This window comes from Muntiacus reevesi, chromosome 8 (assembly GCF_963930625.1).
Source record: "Muntiacus reevesi chromosome 8, mMunRee1.1, whole genome shotgun sequence".
Taxonomy (NCBI): domain Eukaryota; kingdom Metazoa; phylum Chordata; class Mammalia; order Artiodactyla; family Cervidae; genus Muntiacus; species Muntiacus reevesi.
The window spans coordinates 86,483,092-86,490,295 of record NC_089256.1 but is presented as its reverse complement, the minus strand read 5'-3'; the positions used below and the strand labels follow the sequence as shown (position 1 = coordinate 86,490,295).

At 37.1% G+C, this 7,204-nt stretch overlaps 1 pseudogene; it reads right to left on the bottom strand.

Moving 5' to 3' along the window:
- Positions 1 to 3,616: 3,616 nt before the first annotated feature.
- LOC136173317 (thioredoxin pseudogene) lies at positions 3,617 to 4,157 on the bottom strand (annotated as a pseudogene).
- Between the last annotated feature and the right edge of the window lie 3,047 nt (positions 4,158 to 7,204).

Here is a 7,204-nt window from a genome sequence, read left to right as displayed (position 1 = left end):
AGAAGGATGGAGGGCACATTGCTCTGTTCCCTTCACCTGCTCACGCCCAATTTCATTCCCATTGATGACTGAGCCCATAACTCATTTCAAGTTTTCTTTTCTTTCTTTTTTGGACCACATGTGCACACGGGATCCCAGTTCTCCGACCGGGGATCGAACCCACACCCCCTGCATTGGAAGCAAAATGTCCTAACCACTGGACTGCCAGGGAAGCCCCCTCAAGTCTTCTTTTCAAACCTAACTTTCTCAGTCAAGACTGCCACAGACACTGAACACCTCTGCCTCCTCCTCTCCCCTCCCACCTCCCCCTACTTCATGCCCCTGCCCTCCTCCCTCCATGCTTCCATCCCCCTAGTTTGGGAGACTGTGTCTTGCTTTTCTATTTCTGCCATTGATGAGACGCAGTTCTAAGGATAAGAAACCACAAGGTGCTCAAACTACCAGCTAAATCTTTTGTAAAGAGTATTTTAGTTACATTTCCCAGTAATACACTGAATATTTTTCTTCAACCTCTGAGCCCTTTTTCAGTTGAAGCAATTTAAAATGTAATGTAGTAGTCCCAGCTGTTAATCTGAAAAGTGCAATGGAACACTATAGACATATCCAGAAGTCTGGAAATGCAGATAAAATTCTCTTTTCTCATGTTAACAATTAAATCCACTATTTTAAAAGAGAGCAATTCTTCACCTGAAATGTAGTTGAAAACAAAAACATATTGAACATTTTGTAAAATGTAAATACTGTGCTTTAAAAGGTAAGTTTCTCCCATGCTTCCTGATTTTACAAATACTCCGTGTCACACCCTGTAATTTAAAAACCTTAACAAGTGGACACTATAATGGGTGTGCGTTCCCTTACAGTCTTCTGAGCTAATTGGATTAATAGAGCTATTTATCAACACACAAACCTTCTCGTGAGGATGACCAATTCAAATGCAGAGTAAGCTTATAATAAATTTATCAGAACCAGCCAGAAATGAGGATGATTTTGAGTTTTGCATTTTAATGAAATCCTGGAGCCTCCAATGAGAAGCAGAGTAGAAAAGGTTCATAGTGTCCTGTTTCTCCTTTTCTCTAAAAATAGATTTCTTATTACATAAATATTTTCTCTGTATGACACAATAAATCTAAATAAGTTTGAGAGAACTTTGCTCAGAATCCAGTCACCTCAGCACAGCTGACTTTTCATTTGAACCGGCTCCCATGCAGCCGTTGTGAAAAACTGCCCTGAGTTCATTCTCCCATTTTCAGTTCATACCATCTCAGAGGCGTGTTCCATGTTCTGTGTAGTCTTTCTAATTTAAAGTTTAATTACTGTACCATATTTTAAATTATTCCCTTGCTGTTGGACATCTATTTTGCAATCTTTTTTATAATAATGTAGCAGCTAATTGTTGTTCATTTGGGTCTTTTTCCATATGGGTTGTTTCTTCAGAATACATTCCAAGAAATAGGATAAAAGGTCAAATGACCTGATGTGAATAGGTTTTAATTTTACCCTCTGACCAAGGGGCTCTAAGAGCCCCTGCTCGTGGAGTCCCACCTTTTCCATCAGAGATGGATAGTTCTCCATCAGAGCTTTATCAAGTGGTTGCTGTCCCGCTACTAGAATGCTGGGACAAGGTCACGGTCCATTTCAGGAAAATGTAGGCTTAAATATTATGAACTTTAACCCATATGAACTTGTTATTTGTTGTTATTACATGATTCTCAACAAGGAGCATCACCAGCACTGAAGGGAAAAAGAAAACAAAAAATCCCATGACCAAGTAGTGACATTTAAAGAGTTGTCTGCCCCTTTAATAAGTGTAAAATGGTTCTCACTGTTGTTTTAATTGCATTTCTTTTACATTAGTGAGATTGAATTTGTTTCATTATATTTATCAGTTATTAATATTTCCTTTTGAATGTGGTATATTTCTTTCCCCAACTCATTTACTATAATACGGACCTGATATTTCTGTGTGAACATCCTCTAGAATATAGGTTTTAAGCCTTTTTAATATATGCCAACAATATTTTCCAGTTTACTTTTTCTCTTTAATGTAATTCTAAAGTTGTGCTGTTGAACTATGTCCACCTCCAATTCTCATACAAGTGCTACAGAAAGCACTGGAGATTTTTTTTTGGCTCAAAGGGCAGGTGCAAATCACTAACATACATGCTTTGAGAGAATGACACAAAAGTGTCAAATGTTGGGATTTTTACAATATGCCGGGTATAAACACTGGAAATATCTTTGGTGAATTCTGAATTCATGTAGTAAGTCATTTTGGGGGAGAAGTGTACCACATAAACAGAATAATCGATTAAAATAGGTTGAGATCCCAAGGAATCTCAGTGCAGGTAATAGGATCAGGGCCTTGGGAATGTGGAGAGGCAGGAGCGGGGCTTTCCAGGGCTGGTGAGATAGGGGTGTGTAGAATGGTATGGACGCCCAGTGAAAGGTGGACTGGGAAGAACTGAGGTGCGAGGACTTTTCCCCGTCTCTGGCCTTCCACATTGTCTTCTCCTTACTACTTACCCACTGTTGATCCCTGGATTGGAGTTCCACAGGAAGTTGTCTGCAATTATTTTTGGTGTCTCCCTTCATCGTCTCTTTGCTACATTCTTTCCCATGCTCCTCCCACTGCTTCCTGTCCTTTTCTCTTGTGCCAGGATAGCACTATACATTGGGATCCAACAAGCTGGGTCCAGGCCCTGCCCCTTGATTCTTGTTTATCTTTTGCCAGTTTACTCTCTGAGCCTCAGTTTCCTCATCTGTAAAATGAAGATAATAATAGTACCTATATCTGGAAGGCTGTTATGAAAATTAAAGGAGAATGTGTTTGAATGCATAATATAGTTATGGTGGGCTATTTTATTGTTCATAAACATTCGGTGCTCCTTCCCGGGGGAGGATAAGATTTCTTAATTCTAGTGATATTAGCCTTGGCCATGAGGGTCAATTTAGCCAATAAAATATGAATGAAGGTGAATTATGACATTTTGAGACAGAAAGTTAGGAGCCAAACAGTACACTGTTTGCCATGTTCCGTTTTCCCTCTGCCATAACAACCAACAATGTCCGAGACAGCAACTATTCCAAAACTTTGTCTCAAAGTAAAGAAAATGTAGAATAGTCACAGCCCAACATGCAGTGGACATGTAGCATGAGTAAGAAAGAAAACTATGTTGTAAGCTATAAGCCACAGAGCTTTGGGGTTTGCCTGTTATTAGAACATAACCTAGTCTGTATTCACTGGTGGACACAGTGTCCAGCTTATTTTAAGAGCCCATATAATGACTGAGAGGCTGTAGCCCAATTCCAGTGCTCACATAGTCCTGGAAGACATTTGAGTTCTGTTCAGCTAAGTGTCCTTGATGTCACCTAGTAACAGAACGTCAAAATACATGAAGTGAAAATTAACAGAAATGCAAGGAAAAGTAGATAAATCCACAGTTATGGTCAGATTTCAGTCCTGCCATCTCAATAATCTATTGAACAAGTAGACAGAAAAGGGTATAGACTATTTGAACAACAACCAACTTGATCTAATTGACATTTACATACTATTCCACCCAACAGTTGCAGAATACCCATCCTTTTCTTTTTTTTTTATTTTTTTTTTAAAGTGTAGAGTTAATATTTTATTGTCACTTATCAGATGGCAGTAAGGTATATAATCTTCATACTTGATCTTTCCTTTGTGTAAATAAAAAAGAATTACAAGTTTAAACAGCCAATGGCTGGCCATGTCTTCAGAAAACATGATTAGATTAATTCATTAATGGTGGCTTCAAGTTTTTCCTTATTAGCTCCAGAAAATTCACCCACCTTCTGTCCCTTTTTAAAAAACTGGAAGGTTGGCATGCATTTGACTTCACACTCTGCAGCAACATCCTGAGAGTCATCCACATCTACTTCGAGGAACACCACGTTGGAATACTTTTCAGAGAGAGAATGAAAGAAAGGCTTGATCATTTTGCAAGGCCCACACCACGTGGCTGAGAAGTCGACTACTACGAGTTTCTCTCCTGCACTGTTCAAGGCTTCCTGAAAAGCGTACTTGCTCTCAGTCTGCTTCACCATCTTGGCAGCTGGGGGTCTGACGAACGACCTGACGACGCAACCGATGGAAACGGATCCAAGGCGTCGGACGGAGCTTCAATACCCATCCTTTTCAAATGCACACAGAATCATCATCAAGAAAGACCATATACAAGGCCATTTAACAAGTCTCAGTTCAAATCATTCAGAAGATATTCTCTGACTATAAGATAAATTAATTAGAAATCAGTAACATATCTGGAAAATCCCTAAATATTTGGAAATTATGCTACACATGTCTAAACCTATGCATCAAAGAAGAAACAAGAAAATTAGAAAACATCTTGAGCAGAACGAAAATGAAAGCACAACATATCAAAATTTGCGGGACAAAGCAAAAGTAGTACTTGGGGGAGATCTCTACCTTTAAAGACTTTTATTAGAAAAGTAGAAAGGTATGCAATCAATAAAACTTTCAACTTAAGCTGCAGAAAAGAAAACTTTAACCAAAGTAAGCAGAAGGAAAGACAATAAGACCAGAAATTAATAGAATAATTAAACCCAAAGCTAATTTTTTGTAAAGATTAACAAAACCAATAGAGAAGAAAGAAGAATGTTAGAAACCAAAGAGGGGACATTATTATAGATTATATAAATATCAAAAGCTTAATAAAGTAATATGAACACCTTTGTTAATAAATTTGGCAACTTATATGAAATGAAAAAAATCCCTTAAAAGACGCAGTCAACATTGATTCAGGAAGAAATGGGAAAACTGCTTAGCTTCATTAAAGAAATTGAATTCCTACTATGTATTTAAAATATTAAAATTAGGCCTGGGAATTCCCTGGTGGTTCAGTGATAAGGACTCTGCTTTTACTGCTGCTGCCCAGGTTCAATCCCTGGTGGGGTAACTAAAGTCCCACAAGCTGCCTCACTCAACCAATAAATAAAAGTTAGGCCCAAATCTGGGCCTAACAACAGATGCAAATAACTTTACTGGTACATTTCACCAAACATTTAAAGAAAAATAGTATCAGTTCTACCCAAACTGCCTCACAAAACAGAGGAGGGGGGCAAATTTCCCAACTCATTTTAAGAAGCCAGCATTACTGGCAGCTTGTTAAAAATATTATAAGAGCACTGACCAGTATCCCTCATGAATGTAAGGATCCTTAGCAAAATATTAGCAAATTGAATCCAGCAAGATTAAAAGGAGACCCTGTCATGACCAGGAAGGTTTATCTCAGGAAAATAAGATTGATTTGAAATTCAAAAATTGATCAATATTTATTACTAATATGTTGATTGTTAAATTGGGCTTCCTTGGTGGCTCAGATGGTAAAGAATCTGCCTGCAATGCAGGAGAACCCAGGTTTGATCCCTAAGGAAGATCCCCTGGAAAAGGGAATGGCAACTCACTCCAGTATTCTTGCCTGGAGAATTCCATGGACAGAGGAGCCTGGGGGGCTACAGTCCATAGGTCACAAAAAGTTGGACACGACTAAGCAGCTAACACTTTCACTTTTCCATATTAACAAAATAAAGGATAATATAATATGATCATCTTAATAGATACAGAAAATCATTTGATAAATGATTCATTTATGACAACCTCTCAGCAAATCAGGAGTAGAAAGGAACTTCTTACACCTGAGCTAAAAAAAATCTACAAAAGTCTGCAACTAACACCATACTTAATTGTAAAAGATTGGATGAGAAAATATTGGGAGAAAGTCTTCTAAAGCTTTCTTCAGAAGAAAGGCAAAGATTTCTTAAAACAAAGATAAGGGGGGAAAAAAATTGAACCCATCGAAATGAAAAACCTCTGCTCTTAAACAAAAGCAGACAAGCCACAAACTGGAAAAAAATATTTGCAAAATACACATTAGATCAAAGACTAGTACCCAGAATATATGAAGTACTTGTATAACTCAGTAGTATAAAGATAAAACAACCCAATAAAACAAGGGGCAAATTATTTGAACTTTACAAAAGAAGATATATGAATGGCCAGTAAACCCATGAAAAGATGGTTCATATCCTCAGTCTTCAGGGAAGTGCAAAGTAAAACCACAATGAGTCACCACAACTTATTCATTTAAAAGGCTAAAATTAAAAAGACCAAAAATACCAACTGTTGGCAAGGATATTGAGTACCTAGAGCTGTCATACATTGCTGATGAATGGAAACAGAAAATGCTACAACAGCTCTGAAAAGTAATTGGGCAGATTCTTTAAAAAGTTAAGAATATACTTACCATACAATCCACCTATGTCATTCATAAGTATTTACCCAAGACAAACGAAAGGGTATATATATCTATATATGAATGTTTTTAGCAGTTTTATTCATCGTGTCACAGCTGCAAATAAACCAAATGTCTATCAACGGATGAAATGATAAATTATAGCTATACAGTGGAATATTACTCAGTTATTGAAAGGAATTAGTAATGCATGCAACAGTATCAATGACCTCAAATAGTATGCTGAGCAAAAGAAATTAGACATAAAAGAGTAAGTACAAACTGTATGATCCTATTTATATGAAAGTAGAAGAAGGAGAAATCTAATGTAGTTACAGAAAGCACACTAGTAGCTGCCTGAAAATAGGGGTTGTGGATCTAGGAAAAATGGACTGCAAAAGAGTACAAGGGAACATTTTAGGGTGATGAAAATGCGCTGTTTCTTGACTACGATTGTGGTATGATTGTGCACATTGTTTAAACTTATTAAACTATAACTTAAATTAGGCGCATTTTATTTTAAGGAAATTATATCTCAATACTTATTTTTCAAAAAGTTAGAACTATCTAACTTTTCTCTAAGGGCACACACGGTGAACTTGTCAGCCTAGGTTGGAAACCTAGCTCCAACTCTTATTAGATGTAAACTGGGGGAAGTTATTTAATTTCCCTTAGCCTCCATTTCATCATCTGTAGCATCAAGATGATATTAACAGTACCTACCTCACAGGATTGTTATAGGAATTAAGTGAATGAATATACAGAATGTGCTTAGATCAGACAGCAAGTATTAATATTGTTTTCTTGGTCACATGACCATCCATAGAAAGCACAAATATTTTAAAAATGAAATATTTTTACTCCCTCCATTGGTTCATTTTTGTTTTTCTTCCATTGCTCCTTATTCATCTCTAGTATCAACCATG